The 17,792-nt window shown below is 36.5% G+C and overlaps 1 protein-coding gene across 2 annotated transcripts in view; it reads right to left on the bottom strand.

Moving 5' to 3' along the window:
* The window catches only part of PAPPA2 (pappalysin 2), a 280,840-nt gene that overhangs the window by 202,710 nt on the left and 60,338 nt on the right, over positions 1–17,792 (bottom strand). The gene's annotated exons all lie outside the window — the stretch shown is intronic.

The following is a 17,792-nucleotide window of genomic DNA, read 5'->3' on the forward strand; positions in this document are numbered from 1 at the left end:
GCAAAATACCAAGTACATAAAAAGCAATTGTTATTTAACCCAGCATTCCTCAAACATATTTGAAAATGGACCCCCTTTATTATGTTTTGAACAGCGTCTACTGAAAAAACAAGAAAACATACTCTTACAAACTGGTCTAGACTCAGAATAAGACTTGTTTTCAAGGTTGTAGAAAGATGGGAAGAAGTAGACAGGGAAAATATAAGAAAGAGGGAACACAGAACTGTTCCTTTACAGTTTGAAAATTTATAAGAAGAATGTATTATTTCTGAAGGAAGGCTCATTTTTTAAAGAATACAAAGTTCAAATTAGATTTAATTTAGAATATTCAATCCTATACCAGGCAATCTTTTTAGATGATGTAACAAAAGCAGCTTCACAATGGAAGGGCCGGTCAGCATACGCTAAAGTAACAGGTCTCTCAACTGGGCCATATGCTTCTTTGTGTAACAGCTTCTTCAGGCAGAATTTGGTCTACTTCGTCTCTATCCTAACGCTAGTATTTGGAATAAAAAGGGGGATCAACCAAAAATAACTAACAGAGAATAGAAACATAATGGAGAAAGAACCATGTGAGTTAATCCTAGTTTTTTTAATCTGGTATTTCTCCCAGAGACACTCAACAAGCTAAAAAGAAGGATGGATGGGTCGTCTGTTTAGCCTCATCTCTTATTTTTTTAAAAAAGTCAGCATTTCTAACTACAGAATCTATTGACCAAGTATTTTGGACCTTTAGCATTCTTTATTTGCCTCCCCTACACACACACACACACACACACACACACACACACACACACACACACACACACACACCCACCCACCACAGTTTCTTAAAACCCAGGTTTATTTTTAGGCCAGAGAGATTGGATGTTCCAGATCAGGGCCCTCTGGTCCTGAGCAGACATTCTAAAAAGGTTTCATTGGCAGATATAAAAAGGCCTGTATAATTTATTAGAGGAACTTTCACAAAGCTCTGATTACTTGTTAACCAGAAGGAGAAAAAAAAATCCAAGAATCCTGATCAGATCCAATAGAGCACTTGGCACATGGGGATTTGCAGAGGCTAGAAATTCTCTCCCCAGGACTCCAGCCTGTCATCTACAGTGTGCCATAAAGAAGGGTTCGAGTCACTGGCATTCAGGCTTTCCTCTTTCCCAAGAATGTGCAATTCAGTTTCCCTAAATAATGGGGGAGACTGGGCCAAAGAAAACTCAAAACAATACATTCGTTTAATCGTTCTAATGGCTCTGCTGAGGCTGCCAATGAAAACGCTGGCTAAACTGTTCCAGAGAGCCTTCTACCAGGGCTCAACAAAACCCGCCAAATCTCTACCCACCACCTTCTCTTTCTTGCCACTCATTTTTTTGTTTCCTTTTTTCAATATGCATGCCATGCCGGTTAACATTTTGGCTTTTTCCAAGAGGAGTATGTAAAATATCCAAAGAATGGTCTTTTTCTAGTATGTATTGTGTTTGGGGGTACAGATTTATATTTATCTTTAACCGGCATGGCATGCATATTCAAACCAAAAATTAAGATAGATGGCTTTATAGCATAAAAAATATAAGAGCATTTTATAAAACAATGGGATGGAATATTTGAAATCATTACTGTCCTGAAAAATCTAAGTAGTGTCAACCTTCACCATTAAGGACATAAACATGACTGATGTTGTATGTTGTACTTCCTTTCAAAAATTTTTTTGATAATTTATTATTTTCTAGTACTGTGCAAGCCACTTAGGATGACACTAAGATAATTCAACTAAAAAGAAAAGGTCTCCACTCTAAACAATAATTATCAAGTTTTCCCGCGCCCTCTTTTCCCCAAAGAAAAGGGTCATGGTGATCCTCTTGGGCTATCCTAAAGAAGAGGTTGGCAGTCAGGAGAAAAAAAAAATAATAAGTTTTACAAAAAGTTGAGATTAGAACATAAAATATGAAAAGAAACAAAACAGTAGGCAGAGAGAAGAAAAAATCAACATGTCCGTAATAGAACAAGGCCACCAACGATTGAATCAAGAGCCAATGTCATCTACCGACATATTCATGTCCACCATAGTACAAGAAAAGCAACTACAGCCAGGCAGTTTGGATTAGACCCCATGCCGTCTCACCTTTAAATTGTCACGAAAAAGCTATCAAAGTCTTTCAAATTTCTTTGAAGGCTATAGGTACACTTTCCACTGGTTTAGTATCTACTTCATCAAAAGCATTCAGACTTTGTAGAATCTGTCCCACAAACTCAGTGATTCAAAAAGGAAGGAAGGAACATGTGAAACATGTTATGTGTATTGCTACAGATGAGAGACCTCAAGTAAGCAATGGGGAAGCTAAAGCCTGAAGCAACATCATGAGTCTTCTAACCCATCTGTTTATATCCAGGTTAACCCTCCTCCAACTCATCCTGCATCCTGCTGCAAATTAATTTTTAAAGAAGTAAGTGCTGGTCATGCTAATCTCTGCTCAAAGCCAACCATAGTTCTTCATTATCTAATAATTAGTTCAAAACTTCTTGGTTTTATGTTAAAGGTTTTTTATGTCCTTGCTCTTCAGCCTTTTATTTCCCTATCCTTCTGCAAGTACACTGATCCAGTTGAATGACATTGCTGTCTATCCCGATTCCACCTAGACATTTTCTCCAAACTTTCATGTATGCTATCCCCCATTGCCTACAATCCCACTCCTCCACCTACCAAGTCTTACTGATTCATCAATATCTAGGTAAGATTTTACCTCTTTCAGAAGTACAACTTAATTCTTATCTCTTCACTCTAGTTGTATGATATCTACAATCACATCCCATATCTTATTTTAACACATAACCATATTTTACTTTGTAAAATATGATTTTCCTATTTTTCATATTTCTATTGTATCTATTTCATTTTTCATATTTCTATTGTATCTATTCCCACTACCACTTTGGGAGTTCATTGCGTACATGCCTAACTGCTTTTTATCTCTCATGAAGAACCTAGGTTCTTAAAAACAACACTCAATAATTATTTATTTTACAAATGAATAAACCTAGATCTTTATGTGCCAGAAATGTGTTACTTATTAGACCAGAGATTTCATTGTTTTTTAAGGATCACAATCACCTCTAAAATTTGTTAAAAAAATACATTCTAGTAGAGTTCAAGCACCAGAATTTTTTCAAAATCTGATGAATCTGCTGTACGACAAAATTTGTGAGGCACCAATCTACAAAGTTTTGGTGATGAGGGAAAAAGTCTGAGTCAGCAATCCCAAATATGGAGGTTCAACTTAGAAGTTATATCAGCCCACTAATTCTACTAACTTTTCCATCTGCAAGCCATGTCAAATTCATTTGTACAGTGTTCCCTCTTTGACTTTCTATACAATTGCTAGGAATTAACAGACATAGCCATCCTCTCTGAGAGAGTTCAGACAGATTTGCCATTTACATTTGGAGCTTACGCAAGTCCACTACTGGAATTGAGGCTTGGCTATTTAAATTAGTAGCTGAGAAATTTGAGTTTAAATCAATTAGACTCTCAAACCTCAGTCTCTCCAATTAAAATGTGTCAACAATGAAACAGGCAAATATGTTTTAAAATCTTATAATTATCTCTGCAAAATGAGGACGTTTCAGTAGAAGTTCTTTGTTGATATATGACTGTCAAGTTACTACTGTGTTTACTGACAGTGTCCCTTTCATGTTCTCAACAGAATGCATCAAGGGGAAGCCATTTTATGCGGATGCCACAGAGGGAGGAAAGAGCATTGAAGAATAGCTGTTTCATGTTATTTACTCTGATGCTCTGGTTTCAGAATTAATGACAAACTTCATTTGGCATTCCAGGATCTGTGGGTTCTGGGTTTCCAGGTTTCATTGTTGACAATGTCAGGTTAACTCAGGGCATTTCGCAGCACTGCGTGAGGTGCCGTAACATCAGTTTTGCAATCTCATTTGTCAAATAATTATTATATAATGAAAACTATGTACCACACAATAAAATGTTCATTCTTCTACTGTGGTACAGTATACTTAAGTATAAAATAGCCACACGGAACAATTGGAAATGACATGGAAAGGTCAGCTTGTAAATTATTTTAATTTATTTAGTTAAAAAACAAACCATAAAAAGAAGAACAAATCAGGTAGAATTAATTTCCAAGTCAAAGGGAACAAGGAAAGTTGAGCGGAAAACAACAAGTCAAGGGGGAAGGAAACAAATATTGGGTCGGAAAAACAGAAAGTGAGTGGATCTCAGAAAAGGAACTATTGCCCACAATTTCTCATGATAAATTATGAAGACTGACATGTGAGAGTCACTAATATTTGCTATTATTCTAAGATGACTGGTCAAACCTGAGAACACACAGCATCACCACATCACCCGTGGTACCCTGAATGTTTGAAGGTAGCTATAGGGCATTGCTTGCAAATAGCTTGTGACCCATCATTCGGTTATTAAATAAATGTAGTGGGGTGCTATCAAAAGTTTATTTTTATAAAGAAAAAGAGAAGAAAAATGTCAGCACACATCAAACACTGTTAACAATAAATATTGTATCTGAAAACATTTGATTTGCCTACATTCATAAATATATACCCATGTACATACTAGGTTCTCATGCAAAATGTTTTTCTAACCGGAGGTCAGGGTGAAAATAACCTGAATGCTTCTGCCTACAGGAGTCAAGCTTTCTGCTTCTTAAGTCAGCTCTGTCTTCTTAGATAGCTCCTCTTTTGCTTCCTGGCTTCTAACATGTAATTATTTCCCTGAGGGTTAGTTCTCAGTCCTTTGCTCTGCTGTGCATATATGTATATACACAGCAGATATATATATATATATATATATATACACACACATATATATATGTATGTATAAAATATGTATTATATAATATATATATGTATTATATGATAAGTATAGAATTTAATATATAAATTCTATCTTTAGAATTTATCTTTTCCCAGACTGCAGACATCTATTTTCATCTATGCACTTGATAGTGCCTTATTGCCACTCCCAAAATCAACGCATTTAAAGGTAAAATCACCTGGGTTCAAATCCTGAGACTATCACTTTGGAAAAATTATCTAATCCTTGAAAGCCTTAGATTCTTCATTTGTCAAATCTGGATAATGGTATTTTCTTATATTAAATACAATGATGTCTATTACCTATAACTGTTCTTGGTATTTATTAAATATTTCATAACAAATAATTGTTCCCTACCCTCTTAAACCAAATTCCTTTTCGGGTTTTCAAATTTTTACAAGATGCAACACTTCTCCAGAACTTGAATTACTGGAATAATTCTGGACTCCTTGCTATCCCTTGACCCCATGTCACTCACTGAGTTCTGTCGATCCTCTGAGGTCTTGCTTGTTTCCAAACCTCTGCATCTCTTACCCTCTGCAGAGCTGTCACCATTTGATTCCCACACTCAACCGCATTTATAGTTCCTATCTGTGGACCAATGAAGGATACTTTACCAGTAAAGCATGCATCTCACAATCAGCATTAGGTTACTCTCATAAAGCACTCTGACTGCCTGCTGCTTCCCATGCTAGCAACTGCCTTAGAGCAAGTGGCTTACCTCTCTCCGCTTTAATGTCCTCATATGTAAAAATAGAGATGATACGTTTTCTTAACTCATCAAGTTATTGTGAAGATTAGATGTTAAGTACTTAGACCAGGGCCTAGTACAAAGAAAGTGCTCAATTACTGTTTCTTCTTCTCCTCCTTCCCCTTCCTTCTTCATGTTATTCATCTTCATCTTCTTTCTCCCTTCCTCCTTCTCCACCTCTCCCATCTTCATCTTGTTGATTATTGTGTTGTTGTTATTATTATCTCTATATCTTTTTTTTATTATTTCACCTCATTAAGTCTTCCACAGATCAGTGGTTTTAAAATTTTGTTCTAAGAGCCCTAGGACCCTGTAAGGCAACTCAAGGACTGCTGAAGAGGGAAAGAACATGCTAAAAGGTATGACTTCAGGTTATTTGTCCTGTTTTTACCAAAGAAGTTTTGTTTGTTCCCTTGGAGGGTTATTTCTTAAACTTACTCATTAAGCAAAATAAGTCCATTCATAAAATAAGGTTTGAACAACTCTCTCCCAGACCACTAGACTACTATTAGCACTGTCAGACTTCACTGTCTTGATCCACTCCCCACTGACTATTCATCTTGATATTTGATTTCCTGATTCTCTTTACATACAGTAGCCCAAAAAACTTCAAAGTTGAATCAATTGCAGCATTTTGTCTTATTTCTAGTTTCATAAGAGCTGTTCTCTGTGTGTGTGTGTGTCTCTCTCTCTCTCTCTCTCACACACACACACACACACACACTATCATTACTAGTTATTGGTTTTCAACCTCAATTAAAGTTCATTGCTACCTAGCAATCCAACATATCTCTAACAAGCATCTTTCTGCATTTCCTTCACAAATGAAATCTTCACTCTCTTCCTAAACCATCTACCAGGTAAAATCCCACTCAACCTTAACAGATTTGCTTCCTAACTTAATGAGAAAACAGAAGCTACATGACAACACTTCCTTTAACTTGGTACTTCCTGGCTACAAACATCTCCATCATCCTCTATTCTTTCTCCTTTTGCTTACACTCCCCCTCTTCTCTCCTCCACCTGTGCAATAGATCCCATGACTTTCCACCTCTCCCTTACTCTTGAATCTCAAAACTTTCATATTCTCCTGGCTCTCTCCCTATGAAAAGATTTAGTGGTTTTCCCCATTTTTAAAGAAATACTGCCTTTACCTTTAGCTTTCAGTTCCCTTATTCCTTTCTCAGCCAAGGTTCTTGAAAGAGTTCATCTCCACATTCTCACTTTCCATTCACTCCTCACCCACTGTCATCTGTATTTCACTCCTCCTTATCACTAAAGTTTCCCACGAAGTTTGCCAATGATTTCCCCATACTGTCAAATCCAATGGAGATTTTCCTGTCTTCATTTTACTAGATGTCATTACTGCAGTTTACGATTTTACCCATATTCTTTTTATTTCTGTTTTATTGACATATAATCCATATAAAATCTACCAATTTAAAGTGTACAATTTGATGTTTTTAGTGCATTGAGAGATATGTGCAATTATTTCCACAGTGAATTTTAGAATGTTTTTTGTTATCACAAAGAGAAGCCCTGTGTCTCTTAGCTACTATCTCCTTATCCGTCCATCCTCCCCAGCTTTAAGAAACCTCTAATCTATTTTCTGTCTCTGTAGACTTTTCTCTTCTGGGTATGTAATATTAGTGGAATCATAGTGATCTTTTGTGACTTGTTTCTTTCATTTGGCATGTTTTCAAGCTTCATCCATGTTGTAGCATGTATCAGTACTGTATTCCTTTGTGTGACCAAGTATTTCACTGTATAGATATACTGTATTTTGTTTATTGACTCTGTACTCATTTGAGAAATTCTCTTATTCTAAATTCCTGGGACCACATATCCTATGGCTTTTTCTGCCTCTGCTTTTTTCCAGTTTCTCTGGAGCATTTTTCTTCTAACTTCTCTCTGGTGTTCAGATTCTACAGGCTTTCCCTGAATGAATCCATCCAAATCTATAGCACAAACCCTCACCAATCTGCTGATGACTCTCAAAACAATATTCCTGACTGACATGCTGTATTCTCAGTTTCAAACTGGATATTAAATTTTCTACTGGACAGTTTTGCCCATTTACTCCTGGACAATTCAAATTCAGTTCCATAAAGTTGAATTTTTCTCTTATACATACTTCCCAATCCCAAAAGACCTGCTTCTCATCAATTCTTTATGACAAATGGTGTTCACCAAGTAATCTATGCCATGAATACATGCATCACCCCCCGTCAGCCCCTCTCCATTTTCTATCAAAGCCTATATTGCTAGTTCTTAATGCCTTCGATATCCATCTTTTTTTCTCTTTTACTGCCACTGCTTTCTTTTAGTTTAAGGATTTGTCATTCATTTTTCTGAGAATTATTAAAATAATCTCCACAGTGTCCCTCTCCAACTCATTCTCCATATTTCTACAAAATGTTGATCCTGTCATATCATCAGTTTAAACAATCTTCAGTTCCAAGCCCCATAGCTCAGCACACAGCTCAGCACACAGCTCAGCACCCTATTTCCCTGGCATCATCAACAGCCTTTTCCCAAATAGATCCTTTGCGCCAGGTTTGCAAACCTTGATTGTCATTTCACATCTCCGTGCTTTTGTACAAACTTACCTGCCTAGAATATATTTACATCTTGTATATAATATATGTAAACCTATATTCTACCTTTACCTAACTAACTCTCTCATCACTCAAATTTTACTACCTAGGTAAGTCTCCTTCACTTTTCTATTTAATATAGCCAACTCTCATTAGTGCCATCTGGTTATATAATGATCGCATCATGCTGAAAGCTTCTGAAGAAAGAACCCTCCCTCCCACTTAACTTTGTGTCTTAGAGTTAGTTAGTTGGCATGTATTTGACATTCAATGATTTGTTTTTGTTTCTTTGAGACAGGGTCTTACTCTTGTGCCCAGGCTGGAGTGCAATGGTGCAGTCTCGGCTCACTGCAACCTCTGCCTCCCAGGTTCAAGCAATTCTCCTGCCCTGGCCTCCTGAGTAGCTGAGATTACAGGTGCCCACTACCATGGTCTTACATCTTACATTTTCCAGAAAGCCTTCTCTCCCCTTCTTCTTAGTCTGGATTGAATGATTCACCCAAGGGCTTCTAAAATATAACCTATATATTCTGTTGTAACACCTATCACATTACAAAATAGTTATTGTTTGTCTTTATATTCCAGTGTCCTCCCCAACGCTTGGTACACAGATGTTCAATATACATTTGTTTATTAAAGAATACATGAATGAAGATGAATACATGAATGAAAGCCTACATCATAAGACCCAGCTTCTGCCATATATCACAGTCCTGACCATTGAATTTGTGTCTGTGTTATTGTCCATAGGTTCCTTTCTTTATTACTTGCTCAGTTCATTAAGCCCACCCAGAATTACTTCCCAGTCTAATTCAAACACAGACTACTATAAGGGTCTAAAATTCTAAACCCAATCTTGATATCTGAGATTCTGGCAGACCCATCTGTCTTGGTATCTGAGGCTCTGGCAGACCCATCTGTTGCCAGTGGCCCACCTGCCAACCTGCATGATTGGACTTCCCCAGACTTCATACATATATATCAAATTTTCCATCATCACTGTGGTAACCCACTTGGATTTCTCATTATTTAATATTTTCAATTGTCATTAAATGATAAAGCTACATTTTTTAACAAGTCACTAATTATTATTTGGCTGAAATTATGAAAACAATATTCTGAACAATTAAATGTCAGGCATTATCAGTCTGATGGGGGGAACCACCTTCCGATGGACTAAATTTCTCCTGAGGACTCTGAAATCATGCCACCTGTGTGTCCACCTATATCCACCTACTCAAAAAGAGTCTGGCTCTGATACTGTATATAACCTCCTATTAATATCACAGGGAGTTATTGGAGTCAATGTCTCTCTCTGAGAAAATACTAAACCACAACAGATGGGGGTCAGATTGGTCTGTTTATATCAATTCTTGATTGCTTTTCCATTGCCAGCAAAGGCCTTAAGTTTTATGGGTAGCATAAATTGCAACCTCAGCCTAGGATTCTATATTCAACTCTTAACATAAAAGACCTGTCAAATGTAATATATCTTGTAAAGAGAAAAACCAGAAAGAAAGATTGAATTTTATCTGTAAGCAAGCTCTTTAAAAATAGAAGACTGCAAATCCTTATTCAGCACTGAGAGACAGTTTCAATTCCAAATGATAAAGCAAATGAAAAGGCAAATACAAGATTATATTTTTAAAGGAAACTTTTAAACCATCCCACGCAGTTTCATCATATCTACCTATACTTTGCTTGGGTTTATCAACCAGAGATCAACATGTATTTGTAAATGCTCAAGAGATAGCAAGTATCCAAAGAAAATATTCAATAGTAATCAAACAATAGCATTACAAAACATACAAATGCTCACAAAATGCTTTTGTTTTCTATTTTATTATAGTTTTCACATCATGTTCTAGTTATCAATTGGATTATAAAGTCCTTTAGAATGGAAATCAAGGTATGTCTCTTTATGTATCCCTCACAGTACAAAACATGGTAGTATAAATCTAGATTAATCTAATAAGTTCACCAATTAAAATATTCAACAAATACATATTGAGAGTCTACTATGTCCAAGTCTAAAGACAGCTCTGAATTTGGCCAATGGATCTATAGCAGATGAGGATTTCTGAGACACAGACAACATAAGTTTTTATCATCAGATCACTCCTTTGCATACATTCTGAACTCCCTTGCCCTTACTTTCTCTATTTCATTGTATTCTCTTGGCAAAATCCCAAACTTAGCTAAATCTGCAGACTGTCTGCACCCATGCAGCTTATAGTGACCAGAGAAAGACACAGAAATATGCCATCTGGATTCAATTTGAATGCATGGTCTTTAATCTCAAGTGGCCCTTCTGCAGTCCAAATCCTACTACATTCTCTGGCCAATTCATTCTCCTGCTCACCTAATGACCATTTCATACCTTCTCTTCCCTCCTCAAATCCCCATCACCTTTCTCCTCACAACCTGAAGTAATCTTCAACTGATTACCTTCATGCCTATTTCAAAGGGAAGTGGAACTGAGAAGAGCATTTAACCAAGCTCTCACCTTCACATGTGACCTGCCTTTCTCCAGAGACTTCTTTTTTTTTTAAGACAGAGTCTGGCTTTGTCACCCAGGCTGGAGTGCAGTGGTGCGTTCTTGGCTTACTGCAACTTCTGCCTCCTGGGTTCAAGCAATTCTCCTGCCTCAGCTTCCTGAGTAGCTGGGACTACAGGTGTGTGCCACCATGCCCAGCTAATTGTTGTATTTATAGTAGAGATGGGGTTTAACTGTGTTAGCCAGGATGGTCTTGATCTCCTGACCTCGTGATCTGCCCACCTCAGCCTCCCAAAGTGCTGGGATTACAGGCATGACCCACCACGCCCGGCCCTCTCCATGGACTCTTACACTCTGCTTCTCCTACTGTTACCTGGGTGACCTTCACGAGCTCTGACCCAAAACAACCTTCCTCTCGTGCACTAGATTTCCCTCTCACCTTCTGTAGGTTGTGTCTCCCCTCGACAGACTGATTTTCAAGATGACATGCTACACCCTTAAAGAGTATCTTGAGTTTTCCTTATAGGGAAGGATAAATTACAATGTAAAAATGTATTTTTTTAAATAATGAAAACAACATCCTTTCCTTTTGACTGTTTTTAAAAGAATAATGTTAAAATAAAATTCAGTTATAGACACTAGACAAATTAAATGAAAACATGGAGGCAGTGGATAGAGCTTTCGACCAGGAACAACAACAACAACAAAACACCGCATAAATTTTAAAAATTAAAAAACATAAAACATAAAAAAGGCAAAAGAAAAACAGGTATTATCTTCAGCTGTTCACACACTCAATCTTATTGCCAAAAATACAGTATTTCCTTCTCTAGGCTCCTGGCTCGAAAAGGTAGTGAGATTTCTCATCACCTTGTACTGTCTGCACATGAAGTTTCCAGCTGTCCTCCCTAATCCTCAGGCTAATCATGCAGTCTTCTTTTCCCCATCCCTCAAATGCATTCCCTTTTGACCTCCAAGTAAAATCAATTCTAATATAACTCCATTGATAAGACTTTCCAAAACACTAAGTTTTTATTTTTTAACCCAGTCATTTTAAGTAACTACTATGATGAAATTTTTGTAAAATAAATAACCACCTTCAACGTTTGTTTTGTCAGTTTGACTTTTCTGAGAGAGGGGCATGGTTGTACAGTACCGCTCATTCAGAAATTTCCACCCTAAGGGTAAAAGGTAAACATACTCTCCAGTCTTCTAAGCAAGAGAGATGTTAAAAAAAAAAAAATCTCAAAATAAACTAACATAATCTTATGAATATAATGTTTAGCCAAAGAAGCAAGTGACATGCAAAAATATATAGGAAGATTCTATTCAAATAATGTTCAAAGCATAGATGATAAAACTGTAAAGAAAAATGAAGAAATTATTATCATAAAAATTAGAATATCAGGGAAGGGGAAGGAGTGAAATCAGACAGAAATGTGTACACAGGCATTTTTGAGGCACTGGCAATGTTCTGTCTCAACATGGGTGGTGATATGAATTTTGTAATTATTTAAATTATGTAACTTATTTAAATCATGAGGGCATGTGTTCGTATTTTGTGTTTAACAAATTTTTTAGAGATAGAGTCTCACTCTGTTGCTCAGGTTGGAGAGCAGTGGCACAATCATAGCTGACTATAGCCTCCACCTCCTAGGCTCAAGTGATCCTCCTGCCTCAGTCTCCCAAGTAGCTTGGACTAGAGGTGCACACCACTGCATCTGGATAATTTTTTATAGAAACAGGGGTCTTGCCATGTTGCCAGACTGGTTTTAAACTCCTGGGCTCAAGTGATCCTCCCATTTTGGCCTCCCAAAGTACTGGGAGTATGTCATATATACTCTTCTCCACATATGACAATTTTATAATGAAAATTAAATTATGCCAACTCTATTTTTGAAATAAATTTGACTTTCTATATTTTCAGTGTGGGAAGACAGTGGGACAGGAAATTAAGAAAGGGAATTATAAGCAGACAACTACACATTGCATCACCAACATACTAGTTGAGTATTTCTATTCAACTAATGGTAGACAGTGCAAGAAAGAGTATGTTTTATAGAGGCCGAGGACTATTTGTATATTTGCTGATTCACTGCTTCACTTTAACATTTATTGAAAGCCTGTCACATGTCAGGCAGAGCATTAGACGCTAGTGAGACATAGATGAACGAGACATGAAGTCTAATCTGGAAGAATGTGTGTCCTAGTGCTAGGAAAGTAGTACCTTTCCAGTTTGCCAAAATGACAGTCCTTCTCTGCCTTCCTCACTCTTTCTAGCTGGAGACTCTGACACTCTCCTTTTGTCTTCTTTCACTCTTCAGTTTCTAAGTTAACTATGTGAACAGGAGTTTTTTCAGTACGGTGGAATTAATGATGCTGTCAGACTCAGTGTCCAGCAGGTCAGAGTGAGTCCTGGCTTTCTTGCTCCTGTGATATTGACCAAGTCTACTGGCCAATTTCCTCACCTAACACTGACCTTGAACTCCATCTCGCAGCTGGATTACCTACAGACAACAGTGCTGCTTTGATCTGAATAATCTTCTAAAATGTAGACCCCAAGTAGCTTTCCGATCAATGATTACCAGATGTCCTCAATCTCAGAAGAATAGTTTAAGTTATTAACATATTCATGAAGCAACATTTTTACCTGTTATGAATATATAGGTGATGCTTCCTTTCAGTCTTTTCAACAACCCCTTCTGGCTGGGCTTTCTATTGCTGCTCTCTCCTCTCACTTATGAGCCACTCTTTTGCCCACCTACCTTGATCCCTCTCTGTGGAAAATTTTACCTCTTTGCTGGTATCTCTGGCATCTCTATACCTGAAGGCAGAATGTACCTTTAGTATAGACTCCATAAAAATATTATTATACCTTTATTAGGAAAATGTGGAAAACGAAAAATTTTATTAAAATACATTTATAAAATTTTATAAAATGTGGAAAAGGAAAAATTTTATAAAAATACATTTATAAAATTTTATAAAAATCATTTATAAAAATAAATGTTTATCTTGAGACAACGTACATAAATTTTGAATGCAAACAGAAATGTATTTTACTTTGTGTAATCAGCTAAGTCGCTCCCAGATTTTTGACCCTCAGAAACTGTAAGAAAAATAAAGATTTGTTGTTTTAAGCTACAATTTTTCATTATTCAGCAACAGATAACTATTATCTGACGAGACACATTAATATAAAAGTTGGGAAACTAAAGCTCTAAGGCAAGTAACTATTTTTGTAAATGTTTTATTGGAACACAGTCATATCCATTCATTTACATATTGTCTGTGACTGCTTTCACACTACAACAATAAGTTTAAGTGGTTGTGACAGAAACTGTAAGGTCTGCAAAGGCTAAATTATTTACTATTAGTTCTTGATTGATAAAATATAGAATTATAGAAGAAATCTGATTTGAGTCTAGACTATTAATTTGAAAGAGGAATCTCAGAAATACATTTTCCTTTTTTGCAGATTAAATAACTGTGACTTTAAGAAGTAGGTGGCCTAAATGGCATCATATAACTAACAGCAAAGCTGGACAAGAAATCCAAGTTCTCTATGGTCTAAGTGTTTGTGTCTCTCCCCTATCTCTGAAAAAATAAATTATATGTCAAAATCTGAATGCCCAAAGTGATGGTCATTAGGAGGTGGAGACTTGGGAAGGTAATTAGATCATGAAGGCACAGCCTTCATGAATGAAATTAGTGCTTTAATAAAAGATACTCAAGACATTCAATACTCAAGATACTCCATACCATTCCACTATGTGAGAATATGGCAAGAAGGTGCCATCTATAAGTCACAAAGCAGATGATCACCAGACACTGAATTTACTAGTTCCTTGGTCTTGGATTTCCTAGCCTCTAGAACTATGACAAATAAATGTCTGTGGTTTATAAGCCACCTATATTATGATAGTTTGTCATAGCAGCCTAAATGGACTATTACGTCTACCTCCCAATTCAGCAGTTTCTTCAATACACCATACTACCTTCCCTAAGATAAGGCACCAAAATCAATGTATTTTTTCATCACAAGTCTACTGAGTTACTTTAAGTAAGTCACTGCAGGTCCCTTTACTCAATTTCCTGTAGCAATATTGTAGTATCACTAATGTGTTATCAACTTCTTAATGGATGATCATATTACTTGATATATTTAAGTTCATTCAAAAGTACATGAAAAAGAAAAAAATGACATATTACGAAAAGACCCATAGAAAAGGTCACCTAGCACTAAGAACAGTTATTTAATTTAATTTTATTATTTTTACTCTTGTTCAGAGATTTAATAATTGAAAGTAGTAAGCTGAATGTGTATACTTATTTTCAAAAATTACCTGCTGAATTATGTATAAATCCTTTTATAAGAGAAAGCAAACAGCACCATTTCAACTTCCTGTGTCCATAGTTGACATTGTTAATCAAATACAGCATTCTTACCCACTGAATCAGGTTACGGTCTCAGAATAATTCTCAATATCACATTTCAGGAAATTATCATCATTCAGTCAAAATTGGCACCTGAATTAAAACTTATGCACTTTCTCTGACATACAGAACACCTTGCCATACAGTAGCCTTTTTATAGCATGTGTAGATATACGTTGGTTTTAGATTTCTTTTTAAAATTGATTGGCTACTGATTTACTGAAATAATTTAACTTCAATCTGTTTAAGGCAGCTCCAAGGCACACATGTGAAACACAGTACTAATGGGACATTGTATTTGAGAAAGGATTTGGGATTCTGGTTTAAATTCACTGCAAGGTTTAGTTTAAATGCAACTTACTCCATGAACCTTTCCCTGATATATGAAGTATGTCCTGGTTTACCTGGGTGATACCAGTTTGTTTCTCTTATGCTGCCATAATTAGTAACCATACCCCCTTTTACTCTCAGTGGTGTCCCAGTCTGTATGAAAAATTACATGGCTATCCTACCCAATTTGGAAGAGGCCTCTTTTGTCTCCAAAATCCCTATAATACTTAATGGCTCAAATGTGACAAATGATTTATCTTGTACAATAGCTACTTCTAGTTATAATTTACCCTCCCACAACCCACTTTCCAGTCTGGATTACAAATACTTTGAGGAAAGTTGTATTTTAGTATTCATGGTATCTAAAATAGAGATGCAATGGATACAAATCCCATTACTTTTTTGATCCTAGTGCCTCACACATACTAAACTCAAAGAGACAACTTGTTGAATTAATAAATACTTGAGATTGTAAACTTTTTTACAGTTAAAACTAACCTCATTCATCTTGATAAACCTCACAGAGGCACAGGGCTTTGGACATTATCCGTGTTTACAAAATTGTTTGAATGAATGAACAAATGAACAAATACACACAGTACAATTTTTCTCATGTTGTCCTTTTATAACACTATATAGAAATAAATTGGCAAAAGTTAATTAATTAAAATATTAACTAACATGTACCAAACAAGAGTAGCACCTTTTCTTACTCTCAGTTCATTTAAGTGGTTGACTGAAATACAATTCAGTCTCTTTGTCTGAGTATTTTGGTATGTTAATTAAGCAGTATTGGGTCAATGGTGGCCCATCTCTGAAAATAAGACATAGATCTGATGACCTCGGAAGTCTTACGTGACACATCTGGAAAAGCTGTTCTGAAAAAATGGGACTCAGAATATGAACTATGCCTAGAGGTCATAAAATTCAGTCTATAGTGGTCAAGTTCAAGGTTTAGCTTAATATAAAAATATCCAACATTCCAAAATGGAAAAAACTAAGGCAAAGACGCCACACCAATCAGTACTTAATGGGGTCAGAAACATCCTGGGAATTGTCTTTCGTGATGCAACTTAACTATATTCCTCAAATTCCATCTTTCATACTTAGCATGTCATCTAGCGTGGTCCAAACATCACTCTCACAGCTCCAAAAACATTATTTACAGGCCTCAACCTTTCTTTGCTGAGCACAGTTTAGGTCAGCTTAGATTTTCAGACAAGTCATTTCAACCAATAAGATGTCTTGATTCCCAAAGAAGCAGCATTTTTTCAATTTCCTATGGAGTTTACTTGGACTTGGAACCTTTCCATGCACCATAGTTTACTCAAAAATGGACCTAATCCAGCAATCCCACTACTGGGTACCTCCCAAAGGAAAAGAAGTCATTATTTTTAAAAAGATGCTTGTGCACACATGTTTATAGGAGCACAATTGCAAAAATATGGAGTCAACCTAAATGCTTATCAACCAATAAGTGGATAAAGAAAATGTGGTGTATATATATATACACCACGGAATAACACTCAGGCATAAAAAGGAATGAAATAATGGCACTCACAGCAACCTGGATGGAGACAGAGGCCATTATTCTAAGTGAAGTAATTCAGGAATGAAAAACTAACTATCATAGCTAAGCCATGAGGACATAAAGGCATAAGAATGATATAATGGACTTTGAGGACTCAGGACATGAGAGACAAAAGACTACACATTGTGCATAGTGTACATTGCTCACAGGATGGGTGCACAAAAATCTCAGAAGTCACCACTAAAGAACTTGTCTGTGGCACTGCCACCACTGCCAGTCAGCCAAGACCACGGCTACCTCCTGCCCTGCAGCTGCTGCCACTGCCTGTGTTGCCACTGCCTCGACCAGCTGTATGATTAGGCCACAATCTTCAATAAGTAAATATATTCCTCAGTTCTGTGGTGTTCTTGGTCAACATTTATGGAGTTTCTGAAGGGTGTGGAGATTACTGCCAGGCACAGCCCAACCTCTACGCAGAGAAGTGAACTGAAGAAACTGATTACTACTCCACCAAGAAGCCCCCCGTAAGAGGGGTTATCCTGCATACAGAAGTGTTGAGTTGAAATTCACAGAGCATTTTATAAAAGTTCTGACCTCAATAGGGTAAACCTCAGTACACTTCTTTTCTGTTACTTCAGTATTACTGGGTTGAAGAATTGCTGCTTGTTTTTAGGAAGTTCATTTAATTTGCCATTACTTACAAATTTATACTCAAAACACTGAGAATTTCAAGTGGACTGTATTGAAGTAGACTTCAGTTTCTTTGTATCATTTCTGTATTCAATTTTTTAAAT

This window comes from Sapajus apella, unplaced genomic scaffold (assembly GCF_009761245.1).
Source record: "Sapajus apella isolate SASKATOON/1434 unplaced genomic scaffold, GSC_monkey_1.0 scaffold25, whole genome shotgun sequence".
In the NCBI taxonomy this organism is placed as follows: Eukaryota; Metazoa; Chordata; class Mammalia; order Primates; family Cebidae; genus Sapajus; species Sapajus apella.